General features: G+C 41.5%; 1 long non-coding RNA gene across 2 annotated transcripts in view; it reads left to right on the top strand.

Annotated features, from left to right (window-relative positions):
- Positions 1-2,295: 2,295 nt before the first annotated feature.
- Positions 2,296-21,823, top strand: part of LOC110127093 (uncharacterized) — a 75,493-nt gene continuing 55,965 nt past the window's right edge. Inside the window, exons 1-3 of one of the 2 annotated variants that reach the window (XR_002310635.2) lie at positions 2,334-2,382; positions 5,043-5,198; positions 7,212-7,329. This is a non-coding gene — a long non-coding RNA (uncharacterized lncRNA). Of the gene's footprint in view, positions 2,383-5,042; positions 5,199-7,211; positions 7,330-21,823 lie in introns of both variants that reach the window. The other variant, XR_011488926.1, reaches the window with a different exon arrangement.

Genomic DNA, 21,823 nt, shown 5'->3' on the forward strand with positions numbered 1-21,823 from the left:
TCTAACCTATGCCTCTTACATCTCCTGCATTGGCAGGTGAGTTCTTTACCAACTAGCGCCACCTGGGAAGCCCTCTGTGTGCTGATAGCTCTGCTCAAGAAGATATTAGGGACTTCCCTGGTGGTCCAGTGTTTGGGACTTTACCTTCCAATGCAGGATGCTGGGTTCAATCCCTGGTCTAGGAGCTAAGATCCCAGGTGCCTCTCCACTGAAAAACCAAAACATAAAACAGAAGCAACACTGTAACAGATTCAATAAACACTTTTTAAAAAAGATCCATATCATATATATATATATATATATATGTATATGTGTATATATATATATATATAAATGTTAAATGAATTTCTGTTTGGTTTTTTAAAAATAAAACTTGAAAGTAATCTTATCTCAAACCATGCATTCATCAGAATACCAGCATTTATCAAGGAATTGCAAATTCTCCAGGCATCTCCGGGATCCTGGGAAGCCAGGTGGAGACTTGTGGGTCTCCTTTTTCTGTAGGATTTTCCCCTCTTCTCTGGCATCAGCCTTCCCTCTCTTCCCATGGGTAGCAGCTCTTTGTTTTGAGAGCCTAGTGGGGTTTGAGTTTTGGACTGAGAGGCATTTGGTGAGTGGTCAGGCTTGGCTCCCCTCTGCCTGCCATAAGTCCTCTCTGGGGCCTGGAAGCAGTGGGCTGGCTTCCTAGGGCTCTGATGGCAGAGGCTATGGCTGTCAGAGATTTGCCTCCTGTCTTCTCTTTTTCACATTGATGCTGCCACCCTGATGGTTAATCTGATCCTGCTCTGAGCCGGTGCTTCCCAGGTAGCGCAGTGGTTAAGAGTCTACCTGCCAGGGCAGGAAACATAAGTTCGGTCCCTGGGTCAGAAAAATCCTCTGGAATAGGAAATGGCAACCCACCCCAGTATTCTTGCCTGGAGAACCCCATGGACAGAGGAGCCTGGTGGGCTACAGTCCATGGGGTCACAAAGAGTCGGACATGACCGAAGTGATAAACAACAGCAACAATGCTGTTATGAGCAAGACAACAGAAGAGGATTGCTACAACTTCCTCTTGTGTCCTTTCCTTCTTCCCTTCAGAGACCAGAAGCTGGTGGAGAAGAGTCTTTCAAGAGTCTTTAAAGCTGGATTCAGATTTGCCCAAAGTTTGCCAGGGAGGGATGCGCTTCTGTGTCTGGGTCCTGCCTCTCCCACAGACAGTGGCTGTTGGGGCATTCAAGGTACCTAAGGTGATGCTCTGGTACCTAAACCAATGGCTTTGTCCAAGCCTCGCCTTTGTTCCCAAGACAACTCATGACTGGTTGCCTTACAGTTTTGTGGGGTTTGGGGCTGTGCTGAGTCTTCGTTGCTGTGCACAGTCTCTCTCGAGCTGCAGTGAGCAGCAGCTACTCTCCCTTGCAATGCCGGGGCTTCTCATGGTTGGTTCTAGTTGCAGTATGCAGGCTTTGTAGTTGTGACTCATCGGCTTAGTTGCTCCAAGGCGTGTGGGACCTTCCTGGACTGGGGCTTGAACCCATGTCCCTCACCTTGGCAGGTGGATTCTTATCCACAGTGCCACCAGGGAAGTCCCTGCCTTATGATTTTTTGATGCATAGATCACAGAGGTTTCTAATAGGGAAGAAAATTTTCCTGGGTGAGCAAAGGCCAGGGAAATGGCCCTGGATTCTGGTCTCCGCAGTGAGTTCAGAAAGAAGCATTGACTCGTGATTGCCTGCACCAGCACATGCCCTGGTCTCCAAGGCTGTGCATCTTGGTATAGTGAGTTCTGCCCTGGGCAGAACCTCCGTCTCATCTTCCCTTTCAATACCCTGGAGTCATCTTCCAACCAGTCATCCAGGACTCCCCTTGGCTTTTCCATCTCAAACCCCCACCACCCCACCCCCCGCCACCCCACCAATGATGATCAGTCTCCTCCCTGATGTTATCATCCGCAGGAAATCAAAACACCATGTGTGTGAACATAAAATCCTGTCATTTATTTATGCTACAGACTTCAGGAAGGAAAAAAGAAAATCATAGCTCTCTTTTCATTAAAAAAAAAAAAAAGAATTGGCACAATGTTCAAGCTTTGGTGGCCTGAAATCAGCCTGTTATTAACAGCCAGGAAATGCCTGACCCCAGAGGTCCTCACTGCTATTATAAACTGTGAATATTGTAAAAATGGAAATAAAAAATAAAGTAATTACCTCTTCACGGGTTAAAAGAGTTAAGTTGAATGGCCCGTTGCCATGGAGATGACTTCCTGTTTACTGGGCTGGTCTTCTCTCATAGTTAAAGACCAGTCATCAGCCAATGAGAAAACAGCATTTAACAACCCATATTCCATTAACATTTGTCATAGTAACTCAATGCAGTCTATAATTTACCAGTCAGTAAAATTTGGTAAGTTGTATTTTCAGATGTATTCATGGTTTTTAATTTTTATTCTTTGTATGAAATTATTACCATGGCCAAGAGCACTACTTTTTATCATCTGAGAGGGGGAGAAGTCTATATTTGAAATATCCTAGTTCCCCCTTTTAAAAGCCTGATACTCTCTTAATACTTCAGCACAAGAATTCTAATGATGAGAGCTTTTCATCCCATTTTTTTAAGGATGGCTGTTTGGTATCGGTAGTAATATTCCTCATAGTATTCACTGTAACAAAGAACCAAAACGACCATTCTTATTAGCTATCAGTTCTTTGGGCTTTTAACTTCAAAGATCCCAGGATTCTGAAATAAACTACTTGGAGTGTGATAACAAATACAGTTGTTTGAAAACTAAGGAATTATTTGCCAAAATGTAAAAATAAAACCCAGTAAAAAGGTATCAAGTAACTCTTAGGAGATAGAACCGCAGATTTGAGCAACAGAGTCTTGAGAAGAAAGATGTCTTGACTTGTTGGAAGTTCTCGGCCCCATGGAAATACAAAGTGTGGAGATAAAAGGGAAGGAACTGTATACTTTCTCTTGAACTTGGGGTTGATAGGAAGGCAGCTTGAAGTGGTTTGCCCAGAAGATTCAGTGCTCGTGTTATATAGCTGGCCCCAAACCACAGCTCTGGGAACACCGCCCTCCATGTCTCTTTCTGACGGCCCCGCCTGTGCCTCTGACAAAACCCAGAGATTTTCCATCATTCCCCTCCACGCCCAGCTGGTCCCAGCCCTCTCCTGACCTCTCCTTCCTGCCCCTCCTCTGCCATCCACCTGGCCTTTGCAGCTGCCTCTCTGCCACACCTGTGGCTCCCAGACCCACCCCGCCTGCAGACACAAAATATTGGCCACAGAATGAAACAGAAACAGCTCATGGAAGGATCTGCAGTATGACTAAATTTTGTCTCCAGTAATTACAGTCATGTTTTTTCAATTTTAAAAGAGCATTTAGCAATAGATATGTGTTCAACATGGAACCTCTTTGCAGGGCAGGAAGGCAGGAATAGAGATGCGGGTGTAGAGAATGGACATGTGGGCACAGGGTGGGAGGGGTGGGGTGGGATGAGCTGGGAGCTTAGGACCGACGTGTATACACGACACGCGTAAGACAGGTAACGAGTGGGAAGCTGCTGTGCCACACAGGGGACTCTGCCTGGTGCTGTCTGATGACCTAGAGGATGGGATGGCGGGAGGGAGACTCAAGGGGAGGGGACATATGTATACATGTGGCTGATTCAGCTTGTTCAATAGCAGAAACTATCACCACATTGTAAAGAAATTATCCTTCAATTTAAAAAAAATGAAATTGTGGCATTTTAAAGGACCACTCCGGGTCCTCCCCAGGCTCTCACACAATATGGGGGGGGGGGGGGATCCTATAGTTATCTGTGTACTTGTTTAGTTCTTCCTCCAGTGATAACGACACCTTGAAGGTAGCAATCCTGTTTTATTGACTTGTATCACTCAGCGTCTTGGGCAGAGTAGAATTACTCATTGATGAAAGGAATACTTAGCATCTAAACAAGGTCAAGGAGCGTATTTTGCATGCTAACCTTCGCTGCATCCTATTCTCTTTGTTCTAAGCCTCCTTAGTACTGTGTGTTTGTCAAAATGCTTGAAGTACATGTTTTGTGGGTTGTACTAGACTTGGAAGATGAGTACAAAAGGAGATGTGCTATCTCATCAGGAAGTCTGAAAAACTGTCTGAAAAACCCTAAACAAAAGGCAAAATGGGCTTTGCTTTTGTTTTGAAAAGCAATGCAATGCTGTTGAACTGAGATGCACCAGCAATAGTGGGAGGCTGACCTTTGTCAAATCCATTGGAACTTGTATATTCAAATGAGGGGCATCCTCTCTAGAGTTGTAGGATTTGGGGACTGTGTATGTCTGAGGTATAGGTAGGTATTTTTAAAGTCAACCTCTGACACTATGGCTATAAGATACACTCAGTTCTATTATATGATTTGTAGAATGAAACTCAGTCCATTGTTAAATGCTAATCCTACCTTTCTTAATGTGAAATAAATATTGACATTTTTATCAGTATTGCCAGTTATGGAGTAAAAGGATTCCTCACCTTGATTGGCAGGTGCAGGGAGGGATCTTGGTTTCTTCACTTTGGGAAGGTTGGAGGGGAAGGAATGAAGTGCCCTATGGGATGGCCATGGTGGTGACTTTGGGGTCAAAAGAGGATACTCTGCTCTGGAGGTCAGGGACTGAGATGGTGAGCAGAAAGATCAGATGGCATGAGAAGTGAGTGTTATCTGCTCAGTCGTGTCCAACTCTTTGTGACCCCGTAGACTGTAGCCCCCAGGCCCCTCTTGTCCATGGGATTCTCCAGGCAAGAATACTGAAGTGGGTTGCCATGCCCTTCTCCAGGGGATCTTCCCAAACTAGGGATTGAACCTGTCTCTTATGTCTCCTGAACTGGCAGGCAGGTTCTTTACCACTAGCAAGGACTTATTCTAGGAACAGAACCTTGGCTATTGATACCATCAGCTCCTGTTACTTTGAGAGTCTAAGGATGATCCACATTGATGCCCCAGAATTTATAATTAGGAGTCACCATTTTATTCATCACTTCACATGGTCATTTCCATTTCCATCTGATTTGATTCTTTGCCTTAGCCTTGGCCAAGCCTTTTGGGAAGCCTTTGCCTTAACAGTTCATATTATTCATCTGTCTTCTGCAAGTTACATAAAGAGTATTGAAAAATAATGAACTTCTGCCTTCTGAGAGAGGAAGGAGCTAGAAGATTTCCATTGTATTCTTCAAAAAAGGAGGTGAGGCACAACATCCTTATCTGTCTGACAAGTGCCGAGCTTGCAGTGATAGGTGATGTTAACAGAAAGGTCAGAGACCTCTGTCTCTGAAGAGACAGATCACACAAGCAACGGTGTTTCATGAAATTTCAGTTTCCAGTCTCTAGATGCTATATGGTCAAACACTGCAAAAAGAAAACTGATAATGGCATGCATAAGGTGTGTTTTTTTTTTCTATATCTAGGTTTGACACTAGTCATCTCTTCTGATTCACACAGAAACTCTGAGGCAACTGTGGGATGCATTTAATACACTGGGTGTTGAGCTTAATCTGACACACAGAATTAACGGCAAGTCACGTTGTCATCACTGTCATCATCACCAAAGTCTCAGGGAGCGCCTCTGACCCCAGGCCAAGCACATGGTGGAAGGGTCTCTTCAACTGCTTCAAACCTCCCCAGGGGTTTCTCAGGGTACCCACCCTTCCACTGCACCCCACCAAGTTACTCTCTCTCCTTAGCAAATGGCTCAGCATAGCACCACCCAGAAGAAATATAATGTGAACCACAAACATAGACAACTGTTTTTATTAGACTTTTTTTTTTGGTGAAGCAGAATGTGGGAACTTGGTTCCCTGACCTGGGATTGAACTGGTGCCCCATGTTTTAGAAGCAAGGAATCTTAAGCACTGGACCACCACCAGAGAAGTCCTCAAACATACAAAGTTTTAAATTTATTTTATAAATGTTGAATCACCATGCTATACACCTAAAATGAATATAATGTTACAGGTCAGCTATACTTCAATTAAAAAAACACACGCACACATGAAAAATTATGTGGGAAAATGACTATTTACACCAGGTTCTAAGCCCATTCACACTACCTTAAAAAAATAGTAAAAGAAAGAAATTACTTTTAAACAACAAAAGCAAAAGAAGTGATATTAATTTTACTAATAGACTTTATTTAACCCAATATATTCAAATATTATAATGTCAACATATAATCAGTATACAAGATTGAGACTTTGCATTTTTTCTTCTTTCACACAAAGCCTTCGAGATCCTGTGTGTGATTTGCACTTTGAGGACATCTCCAGTTGCAGGAGTCACATTTCAAGAATTCAGTAACCACACATGGCTCGTGGCTCCATGTTGGACCACACAGATATAACCATTCCACTAGTCATTCTCATGGGAGACTAATACGTGGTTTTTAAGAGCTTAACCAGCTTGTTCATCCCCGAGGTTTCTCTTGAAAGTTCTTCTGTGACCCCCTGCCTTCCAATCAGCTCCCAGGGCTCTTAACCCCAGGACAGCTTCGCATCAGCTTTCTGGGCTCTACCTCTAGAGGGCAAGTTGTCCCGTGAGCCCTCTAGTGACTGCTGTCAGAATGCACAAGACTGTGCAAAAACAACTCTTCTGGAAGTTTTTGAAAGGAAACCACTTAAGTAGCATTCCAAAAAAGTTAGACTCCTATTCACCCTATAAACTGAGGCTTCTATAAGAGATTATCAAATCACTGTGTTGTCCACCTGAAACTAATATATACTGTAAGTCAACTATACTTCAATAAATATTCATCGTAAAGTTGTGCTAAGTTGCTTCAGTTTTGTCTGACTCTTTGCAACCCTATGAAGCTGCCAGGCTCTTCTGTCCATGGGATTCTCCAGGCAAGAATTGGAGTGGGTTTCCATGCCCTCCTTCAGGGGATCCTTCCAAGCCAGGGATCAAACCCAGGTCTCCCACACTGCAGGCGGATTCTGTACCACCTGAGCCGGCAGGGAAGCCCGTCTCATAATAACAATCCTATCTCAATAACTGTTAGCTGTTACTTTGCTGTCACTACCACTGTCTTAGTTTTGCTGCCCTTGCTACCCACCTTATAACCAAAGGGCTAATGAGGGACCTGGATGGAACACAGTGGATTTGTGACCACCCAGATCTGGATTCAAATACTGTCTCTGTTACGTTCAATGTGTAACCTTTGTTAAATCACTTACACACTCTGATTCTCAGTTTTCTCAACTAGGCAATGGCGTTAAGAACATCCAAGCTGAAGAATTTGGGGGAAGATGAGTAATACCTGAGATAAAACACACAGTACCTAGCAAATGTTCAAAATGATCACCATCCTTGTGACCTTCTAGGTGAGCACTTCTGATAAAATGATTCAGTAAGGGAGGGTGCCATATTATTGACTAACAGTTTCAGTTATCAACTGATTTTATTTATCTGTGGCAATGCTGACTGCATCAACATGTCAACACAGAAGCATTCATTTTGAAGAATTTTCATTGTTATAAATGTGTGCTTTTTTATTTTTAGTTTGTATTCCAAATTGCGGCACTGGCACACTCTTGTATTGCTGTTGTTGTTCAGTAGCTCAGTCGTGTCTGACTCTTTGCGACCCCGTGGACTGCAGCACACCAGGCTTCCCTGTCCCTCACCACCTCCTGGAGTTTGCTCAAACTCGTGTCCATCAAGAGGGTTGATGCCATCTAACCATCTCATCCTCTGTCATCCCCTTCTCCTCCTGCCTTCAATCTTTCCCAGCATTAGGGTCTTTTCCAATGAATTGGCTCTTTGCATCAGGTGGCCAAAGTATTGGAGCTTTGCATTAATAAAAAGAAAAAAAACAAACCTCAAAACACAAGTAGATGTAAATATTTCTAACAATCAGAATGCACAATGCCCAGTATAAATGGTTATAATGGGCTGAAGACAGGGTCCATTAACAACAATTTGACTTGACTTACTGATGAGTCACATTTTCCCACTCAGAGCTCTTATTTGGTTATTTTGGGAATTAGGGACAGATCACCACCCCCACAAAACACACACACACACACACACACACAAACACACACACACATGCACACACACTGTACTGGGTATAATGAATCACCTCTCTGGTTGGTGGGCAAGTCTTAAACACCCACCGTCTTCACTGGCTACACATTCACTGCTTTTCTTACCCATCACCTTAAAAAGACAGGGTGATCCATTGCACTCCCCCTCTTGGAACAAAAACTCAGGAGGCACTGCAGGAAAATGAGGTGAGCTTGCAGGCCCAGTAGGTTTAGAGAAGCTCGAACAATTTTATACTATGGTTCAAAGTACTTTTTATTTTCAGAGACAGTTGGTCTTTGAAAAGTTACAAATATATATTTAAACGATTGATTATCGCTATTAAGAAAAGAGTTTTCCCCCAGGAGCTACAAATATGCTCATCAATAATCCAAAGTAAGCAAATGTGAAGACCCAAAGATGGAACCACACGAAGAGAAAAGACATCAGAGATGCATTAGATAGAGCAAATGATACCCTACATTTGGGAGGCTTGATAAGGTTTTCTTCAAAGATTTTTCTTGAAGAAAAAACATTAAAATAAAAAAAATCTTAAAATAAGAAAATATCTTCTTTTAAGAGTATGTCATCACATAAGACAAGAATAGTTGGGGCATGCTCTGCTTTCCTGGAACAAGTTGTAAATTGGCGGTAAGGAATAAGCTGACCCCATCGTATTTGGGGCTAGATAAATGTTCCAGTTTTATTTTCCAATGTTTGGGTTTTTATAAACCAAAACACGTTTTGCCCTAAGCTCTGGATTTTACCAAGTCATGTGTATTTGAAGGGAAATTGAATCCATATGTGTCTAATCTATTTACACTTAAGTCATTAAAATGTTGTTTTGTAAGATTATTTAGGTGACCAGGAAACCTTCTGAGCATTGTCAGAACTCTGCTTCTCACACCACAGCAGTCCTCCTTCTACAAAGAGGTCACATTTGCCCACAGGCCTTAGAACCTGACCTTATTATACACCCATAAACCAGATCCCTGAAACAATTCCAATTTAATGAGTTGATACCACATGACTTCCCAGTTCCAAGAAAGGAAATAAGCTTGTATGTATGCTACCAAAAAAACAAATGACTCCAAAGGCCCTTAGATAGCAACAACTGTGTCTTGCCCAATATTGGAATAAGATAACTGGAGACGAATGAGGAATAAAGATACACTCAACAGACACAAAATAGGAGGATAACTGAAGGCTTGAAATAGACACAAAATAGTGCTTGGGATTATCAGAAATATTAAAGGATGGGAGGATAAAGAAGTACTACCCAGTAAACCACATAGTAAGTCATGTACCTAAAGTGAAGGGCATGTACCCACATGTTCCTACAATGAGAGTTGTCAAAAATCCCAATTGTAGGGGGAGAGAAACCTAGGCAGGTTATTCCATTACACTTTGCACAGATGATATTTTATGTAGGGCTGATGTGGAAGTAAATAACAGTCATTAATGTCAAGGTACACTGCAAAGACTTGCACAGCTTCCTGTTAGAAACTCTGTTGGACACACGTGATAGGAATCCATCACCTTGACCATGTCAAGGCAAAAGAAGGGGTCAGCTCATGTTTTGCATATTTCAGTGAAACTATCGCTTCAAGGAAGACTGAGTTCAATTCCAACTCAATATAACACATTATAAAAATTAAAATCAACTGTAATGTTTGCAGACTTCCAACAAAGAGAATTTTATTAAAGCTCTTGGTAAAATACACCAAGCTTAATGAGAACAATCACAAAGGGAGTTTTTGTCTTCTAATGGATGTGACAACTGGTAAGATTGGCCAGGGTCTCTCTTAATGCATGCTAGAGTCAGATGAGACATATACACAGAGAGCTTGGCTCATGGGCAGACTCAGAAATAGTGGCTGGATTCTAGAGTAATGTCTAGTTTTCATGCAGTTGCCCTTTTCTGATTATCAGCAAGACATTCAGTGCTAAACATGAGTTTAGAGAGAGCAGTAGGTAAAGGGTTAACACACACATGTTCTTGATCACGTTGTCATTTCCTCAGCACATCAGAAACCATATTTTAGCTCATTGCATCCTGGGACAAAAATGCTTGTGTGTGCTAGAGTTAAGCCTTAACTCTCCTCAACACGGACAACAGTCTACATGATGGATAATAACCACATGCCAGGCTTGGAGTAGCTACATTATATATAACTAGCTCTCAAAATAATCCTGTGTGGGAGAGAAAACTAACACATGTTAAATGTCTTTTCCATTGATGGCATGACATAAATGAATGAAATCATTTAATCCACCCCCAAAGCCTGGACTGATGTTTTGAAGCTTGCCTTTTTCACTTTACCAAGTGAAATAAACGTGTCAAATAATCTACAATTTTTTAATGGTTACATGGCATTGCACTGAATAAATGTACCATATCTTATTTAATATGGTTGAACACTTATGAAATTTCTCATGTTATGTTCTTTTGAAAAGTGGAAGTGAAATCATTCAGTTTTGTCCGACTCTTTGCAACCCCATGGACTGTAGCCCACCAAGCTCTTCCAACCATGGGATTCTCCAGGCAAGAGTACTGGAGTGGGTTGCCATTTCCTTCTCCAGGGGATCTTCCCCACCCAGGGATCAAACCCAGGTCTCCACATTGTAGGCAGACGCTTTACCATCTGAGCCACCAGGGAAGTCCTTTTGGATAATGCAAAAAAGAATATCTATTTTAAATAAGCTCTGGTTCACCTCTATAGTGATTTTATCAAACTTACGACTGGAAACAAATTTCTGGGTCCAAAAGCAGCAAATTTCAAAGAATTTTGATTCATATATCAAATTTCTTTCCTAATATATGGGATCGATTCATGTGGCAGGGATTGATTCCCTGCCCAGAGTATACAAATTCTGTAATAAAATTATGATCTATTTTGGGCCTGGAATTATAACCCTCATTACTACACATTATTACTCATTACCTCATTACTACTCATTATTAAAGAGCTTCCCTGGTAGCTCAGCTGGTAAAGAACCCACCCGCAATGCAGGAGACCCTGGTTTGATTCCTGGGTCAGGAAGCTCCCCTGGAGAAAGGATAGGCTACCCACTCCAGTATTCTTGGGCTTCCCTTGTGGCTCAGATGGTAAAGAATCCACTTACATTGTGCGAGACCTGGGTTTGAAAGATCCCATGGAGGAGGACATGGAAACCCACTCCAGTATTCTTGCCTGGAGAATCCCCATGGACAGAGGAGCCTAGTGGGCTACAGTCCATGGGGTCCCAAACAGTTGTACATGACTGAGTGACTAAGCATGACAATGTACTCACTATTAAATGAATTTTTTTCCTCCTTTTAAAAATTATAATTGCCAGAGGCTTCTCTAATTCATTATCTCTTTTTATTTGTTTAACTCATGATTCAGCTCTTAGGTGTATTGATTATATTTGTTATTCTTGTTTTCATTTATTTTTTACTTTTATCTCTAAAATTCCCTTTTTCTTTGAGCAAATTTTTTAAAATTTTCAAATAGGAGGACAAAGTGCCTATTTCTTTTTTAATTTTCACTTTATAATGGAACTATGAGGTTGTGATTATGCCCTGATTATTGTTTTCCTCACATCTTACAGGTTGCACTATGTCATAGTTTCATACAGGCTATAATCATAGTTTGATTATCTCTTTGAGTCATAATGGACTTCCCTTAAGAATCTGCCTGCATGTGGGAGACCTGGGTTCAATCCCTGGGTTGGGAAGATCCCCTGGAGAAGGGAAAAGCTACCCACTTCAGTATTCTGGCCTGGAGAATCCCATGGACTCTATAGCCCATGGCGTTGCCGAGTCAGACACAACTGAGTGACTTTCCCTTTCCCTTTCCTTGAGTCAATAATGAATTAGAATAGTAATTTTAAGGTCCAAGCAGCCAGGATGGTTTGTTCGGTTTTGTTATTAATTTCTGGTGTCACTTTTCTGATAGTTTGAGAATTGGGTTTATATACCCTATTTCAACTCCTAGAAATTTATTAAACTTTCAGGGCAGCAATTTTCAACCTTTTGTTATTTTTTAACCAATACAACACTTAAAAAATTAAACCTTCATTGAAGCCCCAACATGTAAAAAAATGAAAAGCAGAACACTTTTAGTTGAACGGAGAACTGAGGGCCTAGAAACCTACTTGTAATTAGGGGCCCTTGGTTTTGACCGAGGTAATCCAAAGAATCTCTTGAAAACCTATGGCTTTGCATAACACAATGTGTCTTAGTATAATCAAGCGATGTATTTCATGGATCCTTGAAAAGAAGGCAAACTATCTTTTCATAGAGATTTATATATTGTGAATCCAAGGTTATCGACAGTAATTCAAAAATTTCTATCCTTATTTTAAATGTCAGAATGTTTATATTAAATGTCAGAATGTTTTTCTATGTCCTCTATGCTTATTTTATTTTCTATCATTATTTTTAAATCTCTTCTCATTTTCTTAGAAACTTTGGGAGAACTTCTCAAGTTTATCTTCTATGTTATTCATCAGATTTTCTGTTACTGATTCTGATTTTTTTTCTTTTTACCATTTCTAATGAATATATGACTTCCATCATTGCTTTTGAGTTTGATCTATGCTAGACACTGTCATAACTAATAGTCCCAGTAATTCAATGAAATAGGTACTATTTTAATCCCCATTTTTTGGATGAGGTAACCAAGACTCAACAAGGTCAAGTGACTTGCACAAGGTCACACAGCTAAGATGTGGAGCTGGGTTTAGAAGGATTTGGTGACTTTATGAGCTATACTTTCTTAGACACAGTTCGAAAGAACTTTACAGTAAGTCATCATATTGCTCTATTAGTTGCATTTCTTTGAGTTTATTCTCTAGTTGTTTTTATTGTTCATATTTCTCTGTTATTTGATCTCATTCCCTCTCTCTCTCACACACACACACACATCACATACACACATCTAGCAGCATAACCAGAACCAGGTTCTGGACTGGTGCTTGGGTTCCTTCCATCATAAGATTGGAGTGCATCACAGATCGAGCCCCAGAGCCTGTAGCAGTGGCTGGCCCAGGTCCTGGTTACTCAGTTATATTTGCTCCCTCTGTGCAGTCTGTATGAGCAGATTTATGCACGTCAAGGTTATTGGCAGCAATGGTAAGTTTTTCCACTTCCTTTTAGAGTTGAGGTGCCCCACGTTAAACCCCGGTTTCAGCAGTGGGCTGGCTTTGGGCTGCTGACACATATTCTATGGGAATCAATGCCCCAGTTGCCTCTGTTGGTTCTAGTATGAGAGTTTAAGCAGTCCCCACCTGTTTTCTAATTTCTACTTCACCTCTGGTCCACAGGGATGTGCAGTTTTTGGTGTGGCAACAACTGTGTGTTTTCCATTAAAATATATATATATATATATATGTATGTATGTATATATATATATACTGTTTTTTCTTTCTTACTGCTATGGTAACAATGTGTGTGAAATTTGAAATCATGATACCAAGTTTACCCCCAGAAACTTGAAATCATGATACCAAGTTTACCAAACACCCAGGAAATCATTTTGTGATATTTCAAAAGACTTTCTCTAAGATTCTACTTTATTGCTCTATCGTATTTTCCTTACATGCTCCTTGTACTATTGCAGTTTTTCCCAGTTGCTTGTCTTAGAGGTTAGTGTCCCCAGCAGACAAGGACTAGGACTTGCCCTTGACCTCATGCATTGTTCATTTACAATTGGAAATGATTTACAACTGGAGGGTGAGTTCAGGTGCACAGTTTCTTGCCTAATTTTCAGTGACTGGCCCACATTCTCCCAGCATCATTGTTGTGGACCAAGGCATTCTCTTACACCCAATGCCTGGTTCCTTATCCTAAAATGAATCCCAGCATGCCCTTCCAGTGTCTGGTCTCATTGCTAACTCTTTATTTGTTGGGATTTAAACTCCCAGAATGTAACACACTTCTGCTAGGCCTTCTCCAGCCTTTTCTCTTCTCATCTCTCTCCAGACTACACTTCCTGCTATGTATTTTCTAAGGGGTTAAAATTTCCAAGTAAATCTCCAAGGAAAGAAAATTACTAGTGGGGTCAGGTGCATCAGTCTAGTAAACTCAAAAGAGCTATCCATGCAATTGGAGGGTAATTTGGGCTTTTATATGGACCTTGGATTACTGAGCTGGACCCCACAGTTTGGGGCTTTTATATGGATCCCTGTTTGGGTTTCATAGCAAATAGATGGGGAAACAATGTAAATAGTGACAGACTTTATTTTGGGGGGGGGGCCTCCAAAATCACAGCAGATGGTGACTGCAGCCATGAAATTAAAAGACGCTTGCTCCTTAGATAAAAAGTTATGACCAACCTAGACAGCATATTAAAAAGCAGAGACATTACTTTGCCAACAAAGGTCCATCTAGTCAAAGCTTTGGTTTTTCCAATAGTCATGTATGGATGTGAGAGTTGGACTATAAAGAAAGCTGAGTGCCAAAGAATTGATGCTTTTGAACTGTGGTGTTGGAGAAGACTCTTGAGAGTCCCTTGGACTGCAAGGAGATCCAACCAGTTCATCCTAAAGGAAATCAGTCTTGAATAGTCATTGAAAGGACTGATGCTGAAGCTGAAACTCCAATACTTTGGCCCCCTGATGTGAAGAACTGACTCATCTGAAACTGACTCCCTGATGCTGGGAAAGATTGAAGGCAGGAGGAGAATGGGGCGACAGAGGATGAGATGGTTGGATGGCATCACTGACTCAATGGACATGAGTTTGAGTAAGTTCCAGGAGTTGTTGATGGACAGGGAAGCCTGGAGTACTACAGTCCATGGGGTCGTAAAGAGTCGGACTCGACTGAGCAACTGAACTGAACTTGGGCTTTTATGTGCACCTTGGATCTCTGAGCCAGGCCCCATAGTTCTCCCTCCCTCATCTGAAGCAGTCAGCTGAGTTCCATTTCAGCTGGCAATGCACAACTAGGGCATTGATTTTGATGTCAAGGTCCACCCCAGAGACCTCATTATTGGGAAACTTTCTTCCAAGATTCTGGCAATAGGTTGGCTGTGAGTTTGGGTTTTGCACAAATGTTCATTCTTTTTGCTGTCTTTATGGTTATTTGAGTAGGAAGTTAGGAGAGGTCCTGTCAGGCTCTCTAAGCCAACTGACTTTCAACTAGAAATCTGCTGCTGATTTTATTTTTAAATACAATTTTGTCTACGACTATTACCAATTAGGAAGATTTTATTTCACCATGTTGGCTAGAAAATTTCGGTTATTTCCCTCACAGAAGACGTTTTAAAAATCCTGATCAGACTACTGCGAGGCCACCTGTTGAAACTCCCTGTTTGCTTGGCAGTCTCAGACTCTGCTCAGCCCATTTTTGGAAGGCAGTCTGGGCCAACTTAAACCAGAAGACTCAGAAACATCTTTAAATTCAGAAGTCTCAGCTCAAATCCCTTGCTCAGAATAGTCATTAGCACATGTCTCTTTTGCATGAATTTAGAAAAAGTAATCCCTTCCTGATTATTTATTAGAATAAATTCATGATTATTTATTAGACTAAATCCCCTTATTTCTATTAAACAATTGCTATGTTATACTTATTTTTACAGAACAAGACACTTTACTGTGATTTGCCAGACATTTGTCAAAACATATGACAGGAATAGTTTCCCTTAGAGTTGGGCAGTATACAAACTGTGCAACTGTACATGACAACCCTGCTCTTGCGCTTTTGCTCCTGAGAAAACTACTTTTAGAGATCACAAGAGGACTTGTGGTTATATATAGTAGGTTGAATAACTGCTCACTCTCCTGAAACCCTCACTAAAATGAAAGTAAAAGAAAAAAAATTAAGGCATGCATCAACAAGGTCAAGGAGCAAGAGAGAAAGAAAGGTCAAGAGAACTGTGAAAGCTTGAAAGCAAAAGGATGAAAGATAAGTGACACTGCAGGAATTAAATGAATACTAGACTCACCAGTGGTAAAAGCTGAACATGGTTTGCACTGTGGAACCCCTCTAATAATTAGAAATTGGCAGTACTGGGTAATTATACATTGGGAATGTCAGCAGAGGTGAAAACAAGAGTGGTTGTTTGAAAGTCTATATGAGGAACGCTCAGACTGTCAAACTGCCCGCACTGTTCTCACTCAGCACAGGTTGGCCTCGATATTTTCACACCATGGTGGAAACTCAGAGATTTGTTCTCAGGACAGGATGAATGAATGAATCTCTCTAGGATAAGGGAGAACAGACAGTGGGAGATGAGGGTGCCTATTGAAAATAGATGGTCAAGTCAAAGTCCACTTGGCCATTGAATGTGAGGACCATATATTCTGTATAAGCACTCAGTTTACAGGATATTTGCAGCCAGGCTCATACTCTTCACAGGAAAAAAGTCTTTTTCATTTGAAATCTGACCATCCCAAGAGAAAATGTGCAAAGAGACTGACATCAGGGTTTCCGAGATCACCTTCCTGTGTGTCCCAAAGGTGGGACGGCACACAAGGCTGCATTTCATCCCTTGGAGGCCTCTTTCTTAAATATTAGCAGACAGTAGAAGTGGTGGTGGTAGTGGTCTAGTTGCTAAGTCATCTCTGACTCTTTGCGACCCCGTGTCGGGGAAGTTGGGGAAGGAGAAAAGGTACCCACCATTGGAAAGAGCCTGCATTCAAAGACTCAGAAAAGGAGGTGGCATGTCCACCTGTGTCTGAGTCCATCCTGGCTTTCTGCTTCCTTTCTCCCATCGCAGCCACCTACCCCCATCCCAGTGGTTCTCCTGATTCCCCTCCTATTCAGGGCTGGCTGTCTTGATGCTATCTACCCCTCATCTGACAGTATGCCCTATATCTATTCTCAACAGAGTGTGGGCAAATCTCATTTCTCCTAGTTTCAATACAGTCAAAGTTAGTTTTTCAAGAGTCTATACCGAGAAAACACATTGTGTGCTGTGTGTGCTTATTCAGTTGTGTCCAACTCTTTGTGACCCCTTGGACTGTAGCCCACCAGGCTCCTTTGTCCACAGAATTCTCCAGACAAAAATACTGGAATAGGCAACCAGTCCCTTCTCCAGGGGATCATCTCGAACCAGGGATCAAACCCGAGTCTCCTGCTTTGTCGGCAGATTCTTTACTGACTGAGCTACCAGGCAAGGCCAAAACAAACTTACAAAAATATAGAGATGTTTTCTTTCCAAGCCCCACATGCCATCCTCCACTATCTGGCCACAGATGGACATGGTTTGATTGACGCTCATTAGAAAGCACCAGTCTTCCTTCTCTTCTCCAGCTTTGAGCTCCATCTCACCATCTTTGCCTAAACCACACCTTTCCTGAGATGAGAAGAATGAATGTTATGGGATTATACAGTAGCAAGGGAGTTGGTGGAGGCAGACTAAAAATGAAAATGAGAAGGAAGATATAGGAAGGAATTATTAAAGAGTCCAGAATTGTTCAAGGAAAAATATGAAAATAAATGATCACTTTCAAAAGTCTGAATTATTTAGTCTTAAACTACAAGAAGAGCACTTTTCTATCTACTTCTTCCTTGAATTCCAGAAGACTGGCTTATGTGAAAGAGCAGACATTTAACAGATTACCTCTTATTGACAAAAGACGTGGTCATGAGCAGACAGCTACTTTTTCACAGCACTTTCTCAAGCAGAAAACCCAACTCCTCCAATGTTATCTCTCTGATCCCTTCTGATGCATCCCGGATTATTCTGCCCCAATAGAACCTGCTGATTCTCATCCCAGCAGACATGATTGAGGTCACTGCAACAAGGAACAAAATGAGTAATTCTCAACCATGACTGAGCCAACACTATCCGTTCTATATTCATTCATTATAGCCAACACTATCCATTCTGCAGATTCTTCATAAGGGTGCAAGGCCAACCTGACAGGAGAGACTTTCAAAAATATGTTCATGACAAGATGGAATGTGCTCGACTCAGTAAGACGCAATACGCCTTTATGATGTCTTGTTGAATGTGAACTTCCAGTGGGATTCTACAGGCAGTTTCACCTTTCCAGTCAGCACTCTTCGTGCTACTTACACCTCTTCTTCACATCAGCATGGGAAATTTTTACATGGGTCATATTTATCTAAAAATGATCAGATATAAGTAGACATAAAGACTGGACCAACTCTCCCATCTGGTCCCCTTGTCAATATACAGTATATTGTATATATTGTATACACTATACTATATTGCAATACAATATATACAATATATAATATACAGTATATCAGCATTGGCTAAAAGGACCCCAAAATGCAAAATCAAGCAGGTAGGCAATAATACATTCGGGTCCTAGACTTAAAAAAAAATAATTCTTAAAAGCAATGGACATCTGCCGCAGAAAAACAGCAGAGAGGAAGCTAAGCTTAACGCTTCCAAGATTCTGGACGCTAGAAGCCATATTTGGCCCTTGACTATTGAATAAGAATTCTCTATTTCTTATTGCCTATAAGGAATTGGCGACTCTGAGCTCATGCGAAGGTAGTTTTCAAACTCCTGTTTGACTTGAACCAGTTTCTAATGGCACAGACTCTCTGCTCTTTAGTATGTTCTGGCCAAGGAAGACAATGTGGCATTTGGCTTGAGGTCTGGCCCATTTGCTGGGAAAACATTCATGCTTCAAACAGTTGTTTTCAAAGATCATAAAACCAGGACAAAAAATAAATAAATAAATAAATAAAACCAGGACAATAGGCAGAAAAATCTATTTGTTTGTTTTTTTTTTAAGGAGGATGTCCTTTAAATAGAAGAGTATGGCTGTCACCTAATTTACAATTTATCGCTGTTTGTGACAACTAACAGGATGTCAGGTTATTTCCCTCTGGAAGGGTGCATAAATCAAGTGAAGTGTCATTGCGACTAAAGAGCAACCAAGAGAGACCAGCTTCCATCACCATTTATCGAACAGGACAAGATGGTCTTTACCCTTGAGGTTTAAGACAGGCAGGATAATGCTCCAAAGGGTGGAGAGGATTCACGTTCTTTATCCAATGACCAAACATCAGACTGACAATTTGCTGTATCTCTGACAACTTGCAAACCTTCACCCTTTCACTCAATCTCTTCTCGCTTCTCTATACATCTGTTGGCTAGCTCTTTCTGCAGTATAATTGGACTGAAGCCATTTCCGACTCAGTGGACATGAATTTGAGCAGACTTCAGGAGATGCTGAAGGACAGGTAAATCTGGTGTGCGCGGTCCACGGGAATACAAAGAATCAGACACGACTTAGCGGCTGAACAACAGTTCCTATACTTTGAGTTCAAATCATTTGGTCCCTCTTAAGGAATTCCTTGATTCCATGTTCTCTTCTTTCTCATATTAGTTGGGATTCTTGTAGCTCCATTCTCTGATATGGACTCTCTGGAGTCCACTTTTACGATCACTTAAAGGTGCTAAAGTGTAGTCTCAGAGACAAGATGACAGACACAAATGGCTGATGTTTATGAAGAAATCCTGGATGCCACAGTATCACTGCTCTTGCCCCGATTTGCAAAAGCATACTAAAGAGGCAAAAAGCTTTTTGTGCATCAAGGACATCATCTGATAATAACTCTTTAGAAATGATCAAATGAGTAATTAGCATTCAATGTTTTGGGCTCCACACCCCCAAGGGAATAGTCCCAGAAAAGGGCAAGCACTATAAGGTTTATACTTGCTGATAAAGCCAATCTTATGTCTCTTAGAAGAAAATTATTATTTTTTACAGTCATGTTAGATCAATTAAACCTTAGTTGTTATCTAGCCAGAGGCAATACATTTGAAATTTAAAGTCTCTGTCTCCTAATCACTAAGCAGCCAGTCATTTGTTTTGTGACCTTAGGCAATCACTTAACCTCTCAGTGGTTCATATTTCCTCATCTGCAAAATGTGCACATTAGTGTCAGCAATCATGAAAATTACCACGAAACACTTGCAATACCGAGGTAAAATAATGGCCTTCTTCTATAAGATGTGGCTTCCCGTCTGAACTTTGGCATATAGTGGGCAACTCAATACATGCTTATTGTCTTTAATAATGAAAGCATGGATGCTCCAAATGTATTTAGCCATAGTTTTCATGTGGGCCACCTTCCAGCTCCTTAGAGCCAATATATTAATAGCTATTCCTCCAATATGGCACCATCACCCCAGCTGGGTGGCCTTTGGACTAATCTCCCCTCCCTACTCCTTTCCTCCATTTTTCCTTCCTCTCTCATCCCCATGTCCTTCTTCAGGGCACTTCTGCTTTTTCTCCTCTCCTACCCCCCACCCCCTGGAGCCATTTGACTTGCAGGATCTTAGTTTCCTGATCAGGGATAGAACCTGGGCCCCCAGCAATGAAAGCAGAGTCCTAACCACTGGACCGCCAGGGAATTTCTGCCTCTTCAATCTCTTGTTCCCCAAATAAACCCCATGTACCACTCCTCTCTCACCCCACTGCTAATCCAAACTAGATCAGAGCATGTCTACAAGGACCAGACAATCAAAAGGGACAGTCACTTATCCAAAGAGCCCAGGAAAAGCATATTGGTGTCAAGACATGGCATTCCAGTGGACTGTGTGTGCATGCTAAGTCATGTCCAACTCTGTCACCCCATGGATTGTAGCCTACCAGCCTCCTTTGTCTATGGGATTTCCCAGGCAGGAACACTGGAGTGGGTAGCCATTTCCTCCTTCAGGGGATCTTCCTGACCTAGGAATCAAACCCATCTCTCCTGTGTCTCCTGCATTGCACACATTTTCTTTACCTGTTGAACCATCAGGGAAGCCTGTTATTACTGAAAGACTCTCTGTCTTTTAATAATAACCCAATGACCAATGACTGACTCAGTGAAGAGAGCACATTTCTCAAGCATGCATGACTTCTAGGGATGCATCTGGAATAGGTGATCATGTGGATAATATGAAAGAAAAAAGTTCTTCTGGCTCCAGGGGACCCATAATTTGTTGTTTCACAAGGCTTAACGACTATCCCAGGAGTCTGGCATTTACAGAGCCAGTTAGCCTCTGGCGGCGGTCATGTGAGAATACAGCCTCAGAGTCTATTTAGACTCTGGAAGCTTTCTTCAAACCTCCAGTTTCCAAATCAAAACAATAGGATTATTGTCATCTTAAAACAATGGAAACATTTCCTCTCTTTTTGTGGCTAGCTGGTTAATTCTTCGCTGAAAGTTCAAATAGCCATTGAGCCTCTTGGATACATTTATAGCATCTATGTCCCATTTCAGCTTCAATTTCAAACTTGCCCACACTGGGAAGAAAGGATAAAAATAGCAGAACAGCGTAAGCCAAACAGAGTTGGCTTTGCTGGAAGATAATGGGATTAAGTTTTGAAACATAGGCCTGACCATTTCACTCTTTGGCTCCAACACAAAGTATAGGCTGAAATGTCTTTCAGTGAGTGATAGGCAGGTGGTTACAAGAGCTCCAGTGAAGCAAGGGAGATGATGGGATTCGGGCTGCAGGGCTGGAAGGAAGCGATGATCTATATGATGAAACCGAGGGCTTGAGAAGTGACCAAAACCAAATGCTTGGGCAGTGAGCGAGGGAGCTTCCAGACCAGGAGAGTAACGTTTTGGTGCTTGGTATTCAGGTCAGAGGGACATGGTTGGGAGGGTCATTTAACTGTCATCACTATTAACCAGATTCGATTATTTCTATTAGTTCAAAAAGAGCACAAGCATTTCAGCACTGAGAATGTTTTTAAATGCCTCTTTCTTGATAGTTTAGTCTTAAATTCCTTTGCATTTTTTTAAAGACTAATTTTCAGGAATCTACTCCCTTGTCTATTGATCTTAAATAAAAATGCCCTGGAACCCACGAGAGAGGGCAAGAG

This window comes from Odocoileus virginianus, chromosome 8, assembly GCF_023699985.2.
Source record: "Odocoileus virginianus isolate 20LAN1187 ecotype Illinois chromosome 8, Ovbor_1.2, whole genome shotgun sequence".
Classification (NCBI taxonomy): domain Eukaryota; kingdom Metazoa; phylum Chordata; class Mammalia; order Artiodactyla; family Cervidae; genus Odocoileus; species Odocoileus virginianus.